The sequence below is a fragment of the Erinaceus europaeus genome, chromosome 1 (assembly GCF_950295315.1).
Source record: "Erinaceus europaeus chromosome 1, mEriEur2.1, whole genome shotgun sequence".
NCBI classification, from domain to species: Eukaryota; Metazoa; Chordata; class Mammalia; order Eulipotyphla; family Erinaceidae; genus Erinaceus; species Erinaceus europaeus.
Genome location: NC_080162.1, coordinates 149,687,295 through 149,707,531, shown reverse-complemented (window position 1 = coordinate 149,707,531; position 20,237 = coordinate 149,687,295). Strand labels below are relative to the sequence as shown.

The window sequence follows — 20,237 nt, the reverse complement described above, 5'->3', positions numbered from 1 at the left end:
TTATTGTAGGGGCTCAGTGCCTGCACTACAAACACACTGCTCCTGGCAACCACCTTTTTCCTATCATTATTGTTACTGCTGTTATTGTTGTTGGATAAGACAGAGAGAAATTGAGAGAAGAGGGGAAAACAGAAAAGGGGAAAGGGACCCCCCTGCAGGTGGGAAGCGGGGGCCTCAAACTGGCATCCTTGCACTGCTCCTTGCACTTTGCACTATGTACGTTTAACCTGGTGCACTACCACCCAGCCCCCACAAAAAAGTTTTCTACATGAATTGGGGTTTTCATTTCTTTATTGGTCTCTCCTCGCCCTCACTCTAGTTTCTGGCATTTGCTGAGGATGTTTTACAATTCTCCTTTAATCAGATCCACAGGTTCAGTAACATAGCTCAGGCAGGTCTGTTCACTGAGGCTTGCTGACAGCAGAAGACAATGAGCATTTCTGGAGTGGAAGTTGGGCTGTTATTCCCTTTTTCCTTCCTTACTTCCTTCATCCTTCCTTCCTTCCTTCCTTCTTTCCTTTCTTTATTTTTGAAAAAGGGTGAGAAAAAAAGAGAAATAAAACACTGAGATAGAGGGGCCAGACGGTAGCACAGCAGGTTAAGTGCACATGGTGCAGAGCAAGGACCAGTTCAAGCCCCCCAACTCCTCACCTGCATGGGGGTCTCTTCACAGGCAGCGAAGCAGGTCTGTAGTTGTCTTTCTCTCCCCCTTTCTGTCTTCCTCTCTCGTTTTCCTTCTGTCCTATCCAACAACAATAACAATGGCAACAAAATGGAAAAAATGGCCTCCAAGAGGAGTGGATTCAGAGTGTAGGCACTGAGCCCCAGCAATAATCCTGCAGGCAAACAAAGAAAAGAAAACTGAGATAGAGACCGAGACAGAGAGAAAAGGTGAGGTACCTGCATCCAATGAGCTGTGGAGCAGGGCTATTGGTCTCTTAACAGTGAGGGGGTCTAACAACAAGTAATTTCCTGCAATATGCTGTTACACTATTATTATATATATAGTCGTCTAAACCAATGATACCTCAATACAAAGTAAAATGATCTAGCTTTATACTATGGAACTGTACCCCCATGACAAAACTAAAAAAATTGCAAATTAGCATTTCCTCAATAGCATGATATTGAAGCTGAAAAAAAGTCATATGTTGTGTCTCCCATTTTAAGTAATAAAAAAGACAAGAACAAATAGAAAATCATAAACAGGGGGAGCAATACTCTAGTCTTTATCTCTTTCATGAAAAAATGCCCTTTGAGGTTTCAAAGATAGGAGAAAATTTTGAACCTTTTAATCCTATGAAAAGCATTCATTTATAAGGGAAAAAATGACATCTAATTAGATTCAGGTTCAAATGTTGGGCAAAAGCACTGAAGTACGGTGTTATAATAAGTCATTGATATTCAGTGTCATAGTAATTCTGTCATCTTTTCTCCACTAATTAGATTCTTCTGTGTAGGGAAATCTCTCCCAGCTGAACAGTGTCTATAGATTAGAAATGACCACAAACACACACACACACACACACACACACACACACACACACACACACACACACGCACACACACTCCAGGTGGTAACTCAAAGGGTAGAACTCACAGCTTCCATTGGTTCCATCTGTACCACCAAGGACAAAATCCAGTAGAACTCCATGGATGGTAGAGTGGTGCCTTGGTGCAAATCTGGCTCTAAAAATATAGAATAATGAATTGGGCTAGAAGGCCACTCAGAAGTATTTCACATGCACACGGTTCTTGGTTCATCCATGTACCAAATGTAAACTTAGAGGAAGAGGAGAAAGAGAAAGACAAGGAAGTGGGAGGAGGAGAAATATCTGTGCAACGGGGCTGATTCTGAAGTTTTTTTCTTTTTTTTTTTTCTGTTGTATTTACTGTTGATTGTAAGACATTAACCCCCCAGTAAAGAAAAAAAAAAAAAAGACCCTTGGGGACTGTGAGGTAGTTCATGCGGTAGAGAGTATACTTTACCAAGCACAAAGATAGGACTCTGAATTCCTTGCTACCACATGGGAACGCCTATATGGGGAAGCTTCACAGGCAGTGCAGCAGGGCTGTGGTGTCTCCTTTCTCTGTTCCTTTCTTCCTCTCTGCCTCCTGTCTCTCATGCTCTATCAAAACAAACAAACAAAAAAACTGCTGGAAGCAGTGGTTGGGAACATTCCTGACACTCAGAGGTCCCAAGTCCAATGCCCTGTATCACCATAAGCCAAAGCTGAGCAGTGCTCTGATAAAAAAAAAAAAAAAGAAAAAGAAAAAAAAGGAGCATGTGTATCTCTATGTTCACAGTTGCATTACTCACAATAGTTAAGGAGTGAAGGAGTGGGAGCAGTTTAAATGCTTATTGACAGACAATGGAATAAAGAAGTTACAGAACATATATTCAGAAGAATACTATTCTGTAACTAAAGAGATAACATTGGATCCTTTGGGACAAAAATAGATGAATCTGGAAGTGCTCATGCTTAGTGAAGTGAGCAAAAAAGTGAAAAACACTATTGGATGATTCCCACTCCTATGTAAGATACAGAGAATTGGAATGCATGTATTCAGAAAGAAGAAAACGGTGACCAAACTGCCTCTGAGATTTTGGTGGTTATTATGAAGTCGGAAGGTAGGTCATAGAACTTCATGAGTGCACTGTATAATTATACTCGATCTAATAATCTTGTCAATGATTATTAAATCACCAGTAAAAATAGAAAAAAATAACAACAAAAAAGAAAAGTTGTTTATTAAAAGCTGCTTGTACAGGGGCTGACAAGATAACTCACCTGGGTAATGCACCCACTTTGTCACAGACATAATCCCTCTGGAGACGTGGAGCTGTGGCTGGAACCAGCTCTTTGCTCATGGTAACGTGTGTGCTTAAACAGATGTGTCACTACCCAGATCCTTCCTGGCTTTTTATAAGACCCTTTTGGTCTTCTGCTTCACTCTTTTAAGGTTCATTTCTAGGTGATTTCCCAACACCAGTTGAATCTCTCTCCTTCACTTGTCCATCCCATGCCTCGATTGACTAAACCCTAATAAACTTCTCCCTCTGGGGGAATAAAAAAAAAAAGCTGCTTACACAGAAGAAGAATTCATACTTGAATAGCACTGGCAGAAAGGGATGAAGGGATATTAGAGTAAGGAACCACTGAAGTTTTTTTCAAAGTCAGTAAAAAGAATAGCAGGAGGCTGGGGAGGCAGCATGATGGTTATGCAAAAAGACTCTGGTGCCTGAGGCACCAAAGGTCCCAGGTATGGCAGAGTCGATTACTGATGCTGGTCGCCATTCCCCTCCATACGTCTGGTGACTACTAATAGAACTTATAGCTTATTTGTTAATTCTGGCATGTCTAAAAAAATGGTTTATTTGTCTCCTGGGAGGTAGCATGGTGCTCATGCCAAAGGCTTTCATGTCTGCCTTTGAAACAAAATAGATGGAACTGGAGGTGATAATGCTTAACAAAGTTAAGTAAAGAGATAATTTAGTTGAGGTCAGCAAAGGAGTAGGGCAGGGTAAGGAAGCAAGAGGAAAGGCATCAAGAAACATAAGCAAAGCCCCAGAGGTTTCCAGGACAGGGAGAAATACAGATTTTAAAAAGAATGGGAAAGGTTCCTTGTAGTCTTAGAGTTTAAAAAGGCAACTGATGGGGGTCGGGCGGTAGCGCAGCGGGTTAAGCGCACTTGGCGCAAAGTGCAAGGACCGGAATAAAGATCCCGGTTCGAGCCCCTGGCTCCCCACCTGCGGGGTGGTCGCTTCACAGGCGGTGAAGCAGGTCTGTAGGTGTTTATCTTTCTCTCCCCCTCTCTGTCTTCCCCTCCTCTCTCCATATTTCTCTGTCCTGTCCAACAATGAACAACATCAACAACAATAATAATAACAAGGGTACAACAACAAGGGCAACAAAAGGGGGGGAAATGGCCTCCAGGAGCAGTGGATTCATGGTGCAGGCACTGAGCCCCAATAATAACCCTGGAGGCAAAAAAAAGGCAACTGATAACAATTATTATAACCAAGTTAGATTATTATAACCAAGTTATTATTATAACCAAGGAGCTTGTTTTTCTTCAAAAAAAAGCACATGGTTGGGATTTACCTTACTATATTTGACCTTACCTTACTTTATGCCATTTAATAATATCTATTAATAACAATATCTTAGGTATTAACAGGACCAAATGATCCTGATCTATCTGGTCTAAAGTTGTAGTTACACTTAGTATTAAAACATCAACAACAAAATAACTTATATTTGGAACTGCTTTAACAATTTAAGCCCAAAGTCAGTGTTTAATCTATTTACATTAAAAGCTTAGACTAAAGAAATATACACTTCGACTAAAATGTAGGCAGTTGTAGAACTTGAAATATTCAATATATTTTCCCCTGGCATTTTCCCCTGAATTAATGGGAGTATAGTTTCACACGACTCCCACAACCAAAGGACCAAAGGACTGCTTCCCCACGCTGACAGCACTATATGGTAAACCTGAAAGCCCACGCATGCCCAGAATCCTTTACTTTGGTGCAGTACGCCAAACCCAGTCCAACATCTACATTGTGTTTCCCTTTCCTGTTCCTATTTCTCAGCTTCTGTCCATGAGCGAGACCAAAGACAACTACCAGATAACTACCACATGGTTTCACTCTTATGTGGAATCTAGAGATCTGATTTACATGAACTTGTCAAACAAACAAACAAAAAAGTTCAAACAAATCAGAAGCTAGCAAACTACCGCGCGCTAACCGATTGCATCACTGGGGCGCCTAAGCACGCAAACTGTAAGACTCGTGTGGTGGTTACATTGTGAGATGGGAAGCCAGGGATACGGAACTTTGGTGGTTGTGCTGTGAAACCATATAGTATGATCTTATAATCTTGTGACATACTATTAATAACAAATTTAAATTTTAAACAAATAAATAAAAATGGTTAACAATAATAAAAGATTTTTATATCTGAGGCTCTGAGGTTCCAGTTTCAATCCCTAGCACCACCACAAGCCAGAAACAAAAAGAAAAGAGAAAATGAGGGGGTGGTTTTCCTTGTTTTATAAAATCAAGAGAGGACAGAGTACCCCTCAGTCACATGCCATGCTGAGGTTCAAGACTGGCTCCTCATACATACAAGTCCTGTATTATATCTGATGTATCATTTCCCTGGCTTTTATTTATTTATTTTTCTTTTTTTTCATTTATTTATTTATTGGGGAATTAATGTTTTACATTCAGTAGTAAACACAATAGTTTGTACATGCATAACATTCCCCAGTTTCCCATTTAACAATACAACCCCCACTATGTCATTTATCATCCTTCATGGACCTGTATTCTCCCCACCCACCCACCCCAGAGTCTTTTACTTTGGTGCAATATGCCAATTACATTTCAGGTTCTACTTGTATATTTATTTATTCATACATTCATTCATTCATTTATTTTTCAGAGCACTGCTCAGCTCTGGCTTATGGTGGTAGTGGGAGGCTGAACCTGGGACCTCCTGTGAGGGGGTCTGTTTGCTTAACCATTATGCAATCTCCTCCCCCCAATACACACACACACACACACACACACACACACACACCCTGGCCTCTTTTTTTTTTTTGCCTCCAGGGTTATTGCTGGGGCTGGGTACCTGCACCACAAATCCACTGCTCCTGGAAGCTATTTTTCCCCCTTTTTGTTGCCCTTGCTGTTTTATCTTTGTTGTGGTTATTATTGTTGTTGTTATTGATGTCGTTGTTGTTGGATAGGACAGAGAGAAATAGAGAGGGGAGGGGAAAATAGAGAGGGAGAGAGAAAGATAGACACCTGCAGACCTGCTTCACCACTTGTGAAGCTACACCACCCCTCTTTGCAGGTGGGGAGCAGGGGGCTCAAACCGGGATCCTGATGCCAGTCCTTGCACTTTGTGCCATGTGTGCTTAACCCACTACACTACAGCCCGACCCCCAGCCTCTTCTTTTTAATACAAAATAACCACAAAGGAAGATTCATGTACTAGCCCCTGGGTGGACAGGATAAAAACCAGTTGTTCCCAGTGTTCTAAAACAGGACATAATATTTGGGTGGAATAGGAAAGACTGATCTGGGAGCCACTCACTGCTTCTCTCAAATCTAGACTCTACTACCACCCCCTCCCCCACTATTTCCATCTCTGCCCCTACCCCATTCACCCCACAATCTGGACACCTTCAAGCCAGTGCCTCCTCTCCCCTGAACCTCAGTACTAACTAACTGTCTCTTGCAGGGACCAGATGAGTGTGTGTGTGGCAGCACTGTGTAAATTGCATACTGCCCAGCAGCACCTTATTATCGTGTTAGTAAATCACACACACAAGGACTGGGGGACCGGAACAAAACAGCAGCCACAGACAACAGCAGGAGTGGCTGCCCACAGTAGACTCTTGATGGCTCTGGGAGGTCAAAACAATTCCAGGCTTCATCACTGCAGGGTTGAACCCGTATATTAGCATCCATCCAGATCAGTCTGATGATCCTATTTATAGATAAACTGATCATTAAGTGTTGCTGGAACGCTGCCGCAGCTGAGAGTTAAATTGCTTGGCAGGGCGCGTGCTGGGAGTGGCTCAGAAAAAGACTGGTTTATGGGTCCCTAACTCCAAGCCCTCACCTTCTCCTCGGTCACCTTGGAAACTGCCTTATTCTGGATGCAGAGCACAGAGGGCCCTGGCTGACATGGAATTAATCAGCCTTCCCTTCTCTGCTGGTCTCCTGTCACTGAGAAATGGCAGGGCCTCTCCTGCCACTTTCAGGAGGTTCCACACTGGGGTATCAAGGAGGCAAAGTAATACAGGAGACTGGGGTTTTTGAGTCTAACACTCTAGCTTCTGTGCAACCCTCCTGAGCTGAGAGATTGGGGCTTTCGGGGAAGGGAAAAAAATTATATGTATATATAAATAATATAATGGTTGTGCGAAAAGACTCATGTCTGAGGCTCTGAATTTCCAGATTCAGTCCGCACCAACTCCATAACCCAGAGCTGAGCAGTGCTATGGAGAAAAAAATATAGGGGGTTGGGGGGTTGGGGTGGAGGAAAGAGCAAGATAGCACACCTGGATAGTGCACCTGCTTTGTCATGGGCACAACCCAGGTTTAAGTGTGATATTCACCTCACTGAAGGAAGTTTGATTGATTGATTGAGTGTTTAATATTTATATGCCTTTTAAATCTTTTTTAAAATATCTTTATTTATTTGATAGTGACAGCCAGAAATTGAGAGGGAAGGGAATGACAGAGAGGGAGAGAAACAGAAAGAACCACTCACAAAGCTTTCCCCCCTGCAGGTGGGGACTGAAAGCTCGAACCCGGGTCTTTACACATTGTAACATGTGTGCTTACCAGGTGTGCCACCACCTAGCCCTAAGATTGATGTACTTATTAACAAGAGAGGAAGAGAGAGAACTGATTCCTTACTGCCATGCTACCTCCGCTGACCTCAACCAAATCAATGCTATTAGGGATGCCATTTCACATTATGCTGTTACTGAATTCTTACTTCTGATGGTAGAGATACTGTGACTGAGATGCCAACCTCCCAACTCCTTAAATCTGCCGACAAATTGCGGACACTATCATGATTCCATCCTGACTTCCCTCACCAATGTGTCCTGGAGCCTTGCCTCTCCAGAGCCCTAGCCCACTAGGGAAAGATAGAAACAGGCTGGGGTTATGGATCAACCGGTCAATGCCCATGTCCAGATGAGAATCAATTACAGAAGCCAGAACTCCCACCTTCTGCACCCCCAAAACAATTTTGATCCATACTCCCAGTGGTGTGGAAAGATGACCAAAGGGGTCTGAACTTCAGGAACTGGAGAGAGAGGAGGAAAAAGGGAGGGATATTTGGATGTACTAATAGGTATGTTAGGTATGTGTGTGACTTGAAAAGGAAGAGAATATGGGACCAAAAAAAAAAAGAAGGAAAGAAAGAAAGACAGAAGAGTCATCTGAGAGGTGGTGCAGTGAATAAAGCATTGCACTCTCAAGCTTGAGGTCCTGAGTTCAATCCCTGGCAGCACATGTACCGGAGTGATGTCTGGTTATTTCTCTCTCCCTCTTCCTATCTCTTTCATTGATAAATAAATGAAATATTTAAAGAAAAATAAAGAAGAAGAAACCAAATATATACAAACATAGACAGAGGGTTGTAGAAATAAAAGTTAACCTGTATCTGCAACCTTAGGAGAACTGCTGTAGCTTCCAGTGGAGGGACTGGGGATCCAAAGCTCCGGTGGTGGGAACGATGTGGAGTTGTATCTCTATTATCTAGTAATTTTGTAAATCAATATTAAATCACTATTTAAAAAAAAGGAAGAAAGAGAATACCAAACCATCACGCTAGCACATGAGAAGCAGGGATTGAAGACTGAACTGAGGACCACCAAGTTCTAAGCCACTGTGTTACCTCCTGGGTCATGGTGCTGTGGTATCTTCTCTTTTTTCAAAGAAGCCAGTTAAGAGCAGTGACACCTCAACAATGACAGAAAAAAAAAGAAGCTCCCTGTTCCATAAAAGAAAGAAAGAAAAGAAAAGAAAAGGAATATATTTTTACTTTTGTTACATGTTTTTATTTTAAAAAGAAGTAGCTATAAAAATTGTAGTTCCAGGGGCCAGGTGGTGGCACACCTGGTTAAGCACATATGTTACAATGCTCAAGGTCTGGATTCAAGCCCTCAGTCCCCACCTGCATGGGGAAAGCTTTGCAAGTGGTGAAGCAGTGCTGCAGGTGTCTCTCTGCCTTTCTCCCTCTCTATCACCGCCATCTCCCTTGATTTCTGGCTGTCTCTATGCAATAAATAAATAAAGATAATTTAAAAATTGTAGTTCCAATACTACTTATTTCCTTTTAGATAAAGGTAGAGAGGGCCGAAGAAACCACAGCACCAAATCTTTCTTCCAAATGGTGTAGGTGGGGCTAAAATGTGGGTAGTGCACATGGTAAAGTAGCCATGTGAGCTATTTCACCAACTTGCAATATTATGTGTTTTAAAATGTTATTTTTTAATATTTATTTTCCCTTCTGTTGCCCTTGTTTTTTATTGTTGTTGTGGTTATCATTGTTGTTGTTACTGATGTTGTCGTTGTTGGAGAGGACAGAGAGAAATGGAGAAAGGAGGAGAAGACAGAAAGGGAGAGAGAAAGAGAGATACCTATAGACCTGCTTCACTGCCTGTGAAGCGACTTCCCTGCAGGTGGGGAGCCGGGGGCTGGAACTGGCATCCTTAAGCTGGTCCTTGTGCTTAAAGTGTTATTTACTGAGGGGTTATAGGGTCATAGGCCTTTCCAGTTAACTGCACACATTACCATGCTTGAAGACCTGGGTTCAAGCCCCCACTCTCCACCTGCAGTTTGTGTGTATGAGTTCACAAGTAGTGAGGCATGTCTGTAGATATCTCTCTTTTACTCTCCCTATTTCCCCCCTTCACTCTCAATTTCTTTCTATCCTACAAAAAAAAAAAAAAAAGGCCACCTACCGAGAAGCTACTGAGCCCCAGAGATAACTAACCCTGGTGGCAATAAAAATGTTATTTACTGGTCCGGGGAGATAGCATAAAGGTCATGAAAATAGACTTTCATGCTTGAGACACCAAAGGTCCGAGTTCAACCTCCCTTACTTCCATAAGCAGGAGCTGTTTTTTTAATTTTTTTAATTTTCCCTTTTGTTGCCCTTGTTGTTTTTCATTGTTGTTGTAGCTATTATTGTTGTTGTCATTGTTAGATAGGACAGAGAGAAATGGAGAGAGGAGGGGAAAACAGAAGGGGGAGAGAAATTGTCAATAACTGCTATAAACCACTAACCTCCCCCAAAAAATAATAAAAAATATATGCTTTTTGAAAAATAAAACCATTTCTATACATTCAGGGATTTGAGAGTACCTCATATTATTTCTTCACCTCTGGAAATTTTTTGTTATTAATAGGATTTTATAAGATTGTAAGATTACAATGTATAGCTCTGCACCACAGCCACTACCAAAGTTCTGTATCCTACCCTCCAGCCTTCCAAAGGTAACCACCATAGTTCTCACAAGCCTTAGAAACAGTTTAACAGTTCGCTAGATTTTTTTTTAAATTCAAGTTCATGTGTATCAGATCTCTAGGTTCCACATATGAGTGAAAAACATCCATAGTTGTGAAGACGTTTTTTTTTCCTGGGAGGATTAATGGTTTATAGTAAGTACAGTTGTTAGTACATGTGTAAAAATTTTCAGTCTTCTGCAAAAACTCTCACCCAACCTATGTCTTCCTCTACCATCATGCACCAGAAGCTGAAAGCCTCCTACCAAAAGTCCTTTACTTTGGTGCAATACACCAAACCCAGTCCAAGTTCTGCTTTGTGTTTCCCTTTTTGCTTTTATGTCTCAACTTCTGTCTGTGAGTGAAATCATCCCATATTCATCCTTCTCTTTCTGGCTTATCTCAGTTTACATGATCCCCTCAAGTGCTATCCAAGATGAGATGAAGAAGGCAAATTCATCAATTTTAAGAGCTGAGTAATAATTCTATTATATAGTTCTCTCTGTCCTATCTAACAATGATGGCATCAAAAATAACTACAACAACAATAAAAAACAAGGGCAACACCCACACCTATGGGCATCTAATCTTTGACAAAGGGGCCCAGACTATTACATGGGGAAAGCAGAGTCTCCAACAAATGGTGTTGGAAACAATGGGTTGAAACACACAGAAGAATGAAACTGAATCACTGTATTTCACCAAACACAAAAGTAAATTCCAAGTGGATCAAGGACTTGGACATTAGACCACAAACTATCAGATACTTAGAGGAAAATATTGGCAGAACTCTTTTCCACATAAATTTTAAAGACATCTTCAATGAAATGAATCCAATTACAAAGAAGACTAAGGCAAGCATAAACCTATGGGACTACATCAAATTAAAAAGCTTCTGCACAGCTAAAGAAACTACTACCCAAACCAAGAGACCCCTCAGAATGGGAGAAGATCTTTACATGCCATACATCAGACAAGAGTTTAATAACCAACATATATAAAGAGCTTGCCAAACTCAACAACAAGACAACAAATAACCCCATCCAAAAATGGGGGGAGGACATGGACAGAATATTCACCACAGAAGAGATCCAGAAGGCTGAGAAACACATGAAAACATGCTCCAAGTCTTTGATTGTCAGATAAATGCAAATAAAGACAACAATGAAATACCACTTCACTCCTGTGAGAATTTCATACATCAGAAAAGGTAACAGCAGCAAATGCTGGAGAGGGTTTGGGGTCAAAGGAACCCTCCTACACTGCTGATGGGAATGCCAATTGGTCCAACCTCTGTGGAGAACAGTCTGGAGAATTCTCAGAAGGCTAGAAATGGACCTACCCTATGACCCTGCAATTCCTCTCCTGGGGATATATCCTAAGGAACCCAACACATCCATCCAAAAAGATCTGTGTACACATATGTTCTTGGCAGCACAATTTGTAATAGCCAAAACCTGGAAGCAACCCAGGTGTCCAACAACAGATGAGTGGCTGAGCAAGTTGTGGTATATATACATAATGGAATACTACTCAGCTGTAAAAAAAAAAATGGTGATTTCTCCAGTTTCAGCCAATCTTGGATGGACCTTGAAAAATTCATGTTAAGTGAAATAAATCAGAAACAGAAGGATGAATATGGGATAATATCACTCTCAGGCAGAAGTTGAAAAACAAGATCAGAAGAAAGAAAAAATAAAACACAAGTAGAACCTGAACTGGAACTGGTGTATCGCACCAAAGTAAAAGACTCTGGGGTGGGGGTGGGTGGGTGGGGAGAATACAGGTCCAAGAAGGATGACAGAGGACCTAGTGGGGGTTGTATTGTTATATGGGAAACTGGGGAATGTTATGCATGTACAAACTATTGTATTTACTGTTGAAAAAAAAATAATTCATATATATATCATACTTGCTCAGCCACTCATCTGTTGTTGGACACCTGGGTTGCTTCCAGGTTTTGGTTATTACAAATTTTGCTGCCAAGAACATATGTGTACACAGATCTTTTTGGATGGATATGTTGGGTTCCTTAGGAAATATCCCCAGGACAGGAATTGCAGGGTCATAGGGTAGGTCCACTTGTAGCCTTCTAAGAGTTCTCTAGACTGCTCTCCACAGGGGATGGGCCAATGTACATTCCCACCAACAGTGGAGGAGAGCACCTCTGCAAGTTTTATATATTCACCAAATAAAGACTCCCAAAGCACAGTGATTAGGGAGTGAATTTGTCCCTCACTGTAAGATACATGGTGCTCTTCACATTAAAGAGTAGCTCTATTTCCCCTTTCTTGAAATCTGGACTATGCTAGTGACAGACTTGGTCATTGAAATATAACATAAGACCTTTGAGTAGTTCTGATCTCAAGCCTTAGGAAGCCCAGCAGCTTCCATTTCCATTTTTCTTCATGATTGCTATTGTATGTTCTTTCTCAGCACTTGGTTAAACCATATGGAAATAGCACATGGGTGTGTTCTAGGAGATGGAGCAGTGGATAAGGCATTGGACTCTCAAACATGAGGTCCCAAGTTCAATTCCCAGCAGCATGTGTACCAGAGTAACGTCTGGTTCTCTCTCTCTCTCTCTCCTATCATTTCTTATGAATAAAAAATAAAATCTTAAAGAGAGAGAGAAACAATGGAAGAAATTCAGGTTCTCCTGGTCGTAGCCTTGGTTGAGGTCCTAATTAAGAGGCCCACCAACAGTCAGTCAAGTGAATAAGGCATTTGAAATTTCAATCCAAGGGAATTATGACTGCAGTTAAGGCTGGCATCATATGGGACAGAAGAATCACCCAACTAAGGCTGTTAATCCACAGACCCAGAAGTATTTTAATGGTGATTGCCTTATATGACAGAAGGGATAGAGTAGCCAGATGAGCCCACATTCTGACTTTGTACATTGAACCAGGACTGTATGACTAACAGAACACATTAGAAATAATAAGATGAGGGGGCAGGCGGAAGTGCAGTGGGTTCAGTGCACGTGTCACAAAGCGCAAGGACCCAAGCAAGGATCTCGTTCGAGCACCTTGTTCCCCATATGCAGGGGGGTCGCTTCACGGGCGGTGAAGCAGGTCTGCAGGTGTCTATCTTTCTCTCCCTCTCTGTCTTCCCCTCCTCTCTCTGTCCATTTCAACAACAACAGCAGCAATGGCAACAATAACAACAAGGGCAATAAAATGGGGGAAATGCCTCCAGGAGCAGTGGATTCGTAGTGCAGGCACTGAGCCCCGGCAATAACCCTGGAGGCAAAACAAACAAACAAATAAATAAACAAATAAACAAAAATAATAATAATGAAAAAGAAGTGATACATGAGTGGCCAGAGAGGTAGCACAGTGGAACTTCCTCAGACAGGAAGTCTTGGGTTTGATTCCCTATATCACATGAGAGATGTTCTCATTCTTTCTGCTCCTCTCTTTCTCATGAGTGAATAAAGAAGCATCTTAAAAAAGTACTTAAAAATAAAATAAGAAGTGCTATATGGCAAGTTACTTTCAGAATTAGATTATGTAAGAGTTCGGTAACTCTTCTCTTGGTCACTCCCTCAGGTCACTCTCCATAGGTGAACAACATCATGGAGAGGGACCAACACAGGATAATGAGGCTCTTGCCCTGAGTTGCCCATCCTAAGGGCCCATTGAGTCCTGGGTGAGCTGGGAAGATTGGTCACCCCACAGCCATGTGGTATGTGGAGACCTTAGGATAACAGTGAGGGAGAAATAGAGGCTTCCTACCAAGAACCACTTCTCAGAAGTCATCCTAGAAGCAGGAATTTCAAATGCCTGATTCAGATGTTCTCCAAACTATTTTACTTTTTAAAGATTTGGGTTTTTTTTTTTAACTTTTTGTTTATTTTTATTGAGAGAGAGGAAGAGAAGATAGAGAGATAATGATAACACCACACTGGTACATACACTGCCAGGGATCAATCTTGGGACCTCGTGCTTGACAATCCAACACTTTATCTACTGTGCTGCCTCCCAGACCACAAGATTTACTAGATCGTGGGAAAAGCCATGACACATTTTTTGCATAGAAAAACAGAAAAAAAAACACATCATGGTTTTTCCAAAAACTCAGTATTTATTTATTTATTTACATGGAAAGGAGGGGAGAGAGAGAAGGAGAGAGAGAGAGAGAAAGGGAACCAGAACATTACTCTGACACATTCAGTGTCAGGGATTGAACTCAGGGCTTCATGTTCATAAGTCCAACACTTTAGCCAATGCTTCACCTCTGGGTCCACCCACCCATCATAACAGCTGTGATGATCTTTCTGTTTGGAGAATTATTTTCTTTTCCTGAAAATCTGAGGGAGTTTTGCTTCTAGAGTTCCTAAAGAGCAGTGCTAGGCAGAGCCCCTGGGTAGTACTGGGGGAGCTCACTCCCACTCTAATTGTTTTCCAATAAATCTCTTGGGCTCCAGAGGTCCTCCTCCCTCTCTGTTGCCAGATGCTCTGAGACCATCCTGATTTCCCTGGAGCCTGGGTGCTTAGCAGCCTCCTCTGCTAGCAAGGTTCTCCTGGTTACTAGCAGCATGGACTAGTGCGTGAAAAGCATTGCATGATGTGCATGTGAAAGGGTGCTCAGATGGTTTATGGAGGACCTGACATGAAGTCTTTGCCAGCTGGGCACCAAGGAACCTGAGATGTCTCTCAAACACTGGCGGGGGGGGGGGGGAGGCAAGGTATGGACTATAGCTGGGATTTTGATCCTGTGTGATTCCACTGCTCCTGGCAACTCCTTTTCTTTTCATTTTTTTTCTCATTTATTTATTTTTATTTTTTGCCACCAGGGTTATTGTTGGGGCTCAGTGCTTGCACTCCACAGCTCCTTGCAGCCTTTCCCTCTCCACCATTTTTCTTTTCTTTTCCTTTCTCTCATAGAAACAGAAACAAATAGAGATGGAGGAAGAGAAAGAGACACCTACAGTATTGTTCTACCACTCATGAAGCTTCCCCACTCCAGATGGAAATTGGGGGCTTGACTCAGTGTCTTCAGGCCTAGCAATGTGTGTCATTGCCTGGTCCCTCTTTTTCCTTTTTAATTTTCAGATATGAACAGAAGGGGAAAGAGAGTGACAGAGAAGGAGAGAGAGAAAAAGGAGAGACACTTGGCTAAAGCTTCACCATTCATGGAACTCCCCCATGGTGCTGTGTATGGTGTTCCCTTATGGTACTGAAGTTTGAACCTGGCTCATCATACATAGTAAAAGTGTGTACTCTACCAGGTGAGCTATCTCCCAGCTCCCAGATGTTACTAACTGTGTGTGTTTGATTCACTTGGGATGAGTAATGTATTCACCATGGAAGACAATTCTCCTTGTCCAGAGTAGCATACGAGCAGTGGGAATAGGCTAAAGAGATAGCATAGTGGTTCTGCAAAAGACTTACGCTTGAGACTCCAAGGTCCCAGGTTCAATCCCCAGTACCACTATAAGCCAGAGCTGAGTAGTCCTCTGGATAAAAGACAAAAAAAAAAAAAAAATCAGTCAGAACTTAATACGGGGGGATGGTGGTAGGTGGTGGCACATCTGGTTAAGCACTCACATTACAGTGTTCAAGCCCCTGGTCCCCACCTGCAGGGGGAAAGCTTCATGAGTGGTAAAGCAGGGTTGCAGGTCTCTCTCTGTCTTTCTTCCACTCTGTCACCCCATCCCCTTTCAACATCTCTCTGCCTCTATACAATAATAAATAAATAAAAATATTTAAATTTAAAGAACTTAATACAGGGAGCACAGAAGCAAAGTGGGTCCTGACTCTACCTCTCAGTGTTGTGGACTCTGTCTTCAGCTAGATAGCAGAGATACCCAGGTATAGAGGCCCCAGCATATGCAGGGCTGGGCTACTAGATATGCCAAGAGCCAAGAGGCCTTCTACAGAGATAGAGCAGCCTGGAGCCGACACAGAGGATAAAATGTTGGACCCTCAAACGTGAGGTCTGGAGTTTGATCCCTGGAATCACATGTGCCAGAATGGTACTCTGTTTCTCTCTCTCTCTCTCTCTCTCTGTGTGTGTGTGGGGGGGGAGTGTGGGGGGTTGGAGGGGTGGGTGTCAAAGAATAAGGACAAGTAGCATCCCTGAGCTATTAGTTTTCCTGATAGCTGTCATAACAAAGTGCGAGAAACGGGGAGGCTTAAGATAGCAAACAGTTATTTTCTCAAAGTTTCGAGGCTGAAAGTTCAAAATCAAGGTATCAGAAAGGCTACTTTATCCAGGGGGCTGTAACTACGAGTCTAACATGGGTCTCTCTTTATTTATTTATTTATTTATTCCCTTTTGTTGCCCTTGTTGTTTTATTGTTGTAGTTATTGATGTCATCCTTGTTGAATAGGACAGAGAGAAATGGAGAGAGGAGGGGAAGACAGAGAGGGGGAGAGAAAGACCCCTGCAGACACCTGCAGACCTGCTTCACCACTTATGAAGTGACTCTCCTGCAGGTGGGGAGCCAGGGGCTTGAACCGGGATCCTTATGCCAGTCCTTGCACTTTGTGCCATGTGCCCTTAACCTGCTGCACTACTGCCTGACTCCCTCTAATCCATGTCTCTTATCTCAATTTAATCTTCTGCAACCAAGTAAGAGTACATTCAATGGCAATGTGTTGTAATTGGAAGTTAGAACATCTCTTAGGGTGATGTAAATTAACCTATCACACAGAGCTTTAGGTAGAAATACTTACAATCTGTGACTGGAGAAATAGTTCAATAAGCAAAGGGCTTGTCTGTCTGAGGTTCCCGGTTTAATTCCTGGCATGGCGTGGTGCTCTGACTTGTCTCTCTCTCTTTCCTTCTCTCTGACTGATGTAAAACACACTCTTTCCCCTCCCCCACCTCTTCTAGGTAATAAATCACTTAAGTGGGCCAGGTAGTGGCACCCCCAGGTAAGCATATTCAAGGACCCAGGTTCAAGCCACCACTTGTCACCAGCAGGTGGGAAGCAGTGAAGCAGGTCTGCAAATAGCTATTTTTCTCTCTCCTCCTCTATCTCCCTCCCCTTTCTCAATTTCTCTTCATGTTGTCCAATAAAAAAAATAAAGGGGCCCTCAACGACCCTGGGTCCATGCTCCCAGAGGGCTAGAGAATGGGAAAGCTATCAGGGGAGGGGGTGGGTTATGGAGATTGGGTGGTGGGAATTGTGTGGAGTTGTACCCCTCCTACCTTATGTTTTTGTTCATTAATCCTTTCTTAAATAAAAAATTTAAAAAATAAATAAATAAATAAATAAAATAAAGGGGGAAAAAATGGCCACTTGAAGTGGAAGGTTTGTAGTGCTGGCACCAAACCCCAGAAATAGTCCTGGCGGCAATAAAAACAAACAAACAAATAACTTAAAGGAAAAGTTAAGAGCTGTGTGTTGATGCACCGAGTTGACCACACATGTTACCATGCACATAGATCTGGGTTCAAGCCTCTGGTTTCCACCTGTAGGGGAGGAACATCACAAGCAGAGATGCAGTGCTACAGATGTCTCTTTCTCCCTCTCTATCTTCCCTTCCCCTCTCAAATTTTCTCCATCCTATCAAATAAATAAAACTTTAAAAAATAGTTAATATCTATGACATGGCAGGCACTTGCCATAAAAGCTATTTCATATTCTTTATTTATTTTTTATTGTATTTATGTGTTTGTTCATGAGAACCAAGGCATCACTCTGGCACATGCGATGGCAGAAATCAATGCTCACAGGTGTCAGATGCTCAACCCACTGCGCCCTCAGGCTGCTTTCCTTCTCTTCTCCTTCTTTCTTCCTTTCTTTTTCATTGCCACCAAAGCTATTGCTGGGACTTGGTGCCTGCACGAAGATGAATCCACTGCTCCTTGTGGCCACTTTTTCCTTTTCTTTATATTTCTTCTCCTCATCCTTCGTATTGTTATTATTATTCTTATTCTTTTACTTAATAGGACAGAGAGAAATTGAATGTGTAAATGGAACTAGAGAGTCATTTTCCCAAAATACCCTTCTGTGGGTGCTTAGTTCCTCTAAGATGACTTTTTTTAAGAAGAAAACATTTTTTTATTATATAAATTAAATACTAAGTCAAACAATAAATATGTACTTAACCTATATGATATTCTAGAACAATGTTAAACTCCTTGGTAAGTGTCAAAGTTAACTTAAATGTTTTTTTTTTAATCTTAAGGAGTATATATATATATGATCTGGTGATAAAAAATGAGTAAACACAGATAGTTTATATCTCCAAGATTTTTGTAAGAACTATGGTGAAAAGCACTTACAGAAGCCAAACCTTCCAACTTCTGCACCTCATAAAGAATTTTTCTTAATTTTTATTTATAAAAAGGAAATACTGATAATAACATAGGATAAGAGGGGCACAACTCCACACAGTTCCCACCCCCAGAACTCTGTATCCCATCCTCTCCCTTGAAAGCTTTCCTGCTCTTTAAACCTCTGGGAGTATGGACCCAGGGTCATTATGGGGTGCAGAAGGTGGAAGGTCTGGCTTCTGTAACTGCTTCCCCACTGAACATGGGTATTGGCAGGTCGATCCATTTTCCCAGCCTGCCTATCTCCTTCCCTAGTGGGGCAGGGCTCTGGGGAAGTGCGGTTCCAGGACACACTGGTGGGGTTGTCTGCCCAGGGAGGTCCAGTTGGCATCATGATAGCATCTGGAACCTAGTGGCTGAGAGTAGAGACATCGGATTCAAGGGACTCGATATCACAGGCCTCTAGCTTCACATCCAGCGACTTAACCACTCAACCACAGCTGTCAGCCATGCCGGGGGGAGATTTCTAGTAACCTTAGCTTCTATCCATAATCATGAAAACTTTCTGGGACAATTTGTTAAAAGAATCGTGACCCCAGCAGTCCTGTAAGTTGTACATGTTCGAGGGCCCTTTCCTTGACTCCATCAGAAGATTCCATTTTTCTACAAACTATTGTATTTACTGTTGAATGTAACGCATTAATTCCCCAATAAAGAAAAAAAAATATATATATATATAATAAAATAAAATAATAAAAAATAAAGAAGATTCCATTTTTCATGGACAATCTTCTGTTACATGGATATCCCAGGTCCTCAATCCTGTCTCCACAGACACTCTGATGCAAAGAGGTTGGGGGCTTGAGTGGTGCAGGCAAAGTCTTCAACTTGTGTGGTTTGTAGTAGGGAAGGCTACGTGGTCCAGGTAGGACAGCAGCTGCCCTGCACAACCATTCCCTCTGGCAATATCTGCTTGGCTGACCCACAGATCTGTCAGCCTGCTTTTTGGAACATCGGAGTTTTTCTGATTGGAGAATTTCTTGAAACATTTCAGACATGAATTAACAGCTTGAAAACAATCAGGTGACAGACTTCTGGAGGCAGGGCCACAGAACAGCAGCAGCTGTGCCTCTCTCCTCTCTTCTCCCGGGTCAACTAGGAACACCAAAGGAGACCACCCAGGACCACAACAAGACAGGACTAGAACAACTCCAGGAAGCCACCAGATCACTGGTGAGTGCAAACATGTGTGGTCTGCGGACAGAGATGAGCCCAGGGAGAGACCAAGTGGCTGGTAACAGTCCGGCAGTCCACCAGCGGAGACACCACCTCCGGTCTGCTTCACCAACAAAAAGACGGCTGAATGGAGGAGAGGACTCCCCTAAGACTCACCAAATGCAACTGTGAGTCTCTACCGCCACTGCCCTCACCATCTGGAGCAGCTGGGGGGAGGCCCTGTGCTGACAGCAGGGGACAGAGAACCAACCCTAAGATGCCTTCTATGGATTATTTATAAAAACAAAACACTGACAAAACCATAGGATAAGAGGGGTACAACTCCACACAATTCCCACCACCAAAACTCTGTATCCCATCCCCTCCCCTGATAGCTTTCCTATTCTTTATCCCTCTGGGAATATGGACCCAGAGTCATTATAGGGTGCAGAAGGTGGAAGGTCTGTTTTCTGTAATTGCTTCCCCACTGAACATGGGCATTGACAGGTTGATCCATATTCCCAGCCTGTCTCTCTCTTCCCCTACTGGGGTGGGGCTCTGAGGAGATGGGGCTCCAGGACACACTGATGGGGTCATCTGCCCAGGGAAGTCAGGTTGGCATCATGCTAGTGTATGGAACCTGGTGGCTGAAAAAAGAGTTACCACATAAAGCCAAATAAATTGTTGACTAATCATGAACCTAAAGGCTGTAATAGTGCAGATGAAGGTTTGGGAG

At 42.4% G+C, this 20,237-nt stretch overlaps 1 long non-coding RNA gene across 1 annotated transcript in view; it reads right to left on the bottom strand.

Annotated features, from left to right (window-relative positions):
- Positions 1-649: 649 nt before the first annotated feature.
- Positions 650-20,237, bottom strand: part of LOC132540174 (uncharacterized) — a 36,510-nt gene continuing 16,922 nt past the window's right edge. The window contains exons 2-3 of the long non-coding RNA XR_009551400.1: positions 1,601-1,689; positions 650-836 (exon numbers count right to left, since the gene is read on the bottom strand). This is a non-coding gene — a long non-coding RNA (uncharacterized LOC132540174). The remainder of the gene's footprint in view (positions 837-1,600; positions 1,690-20,237) is intronic.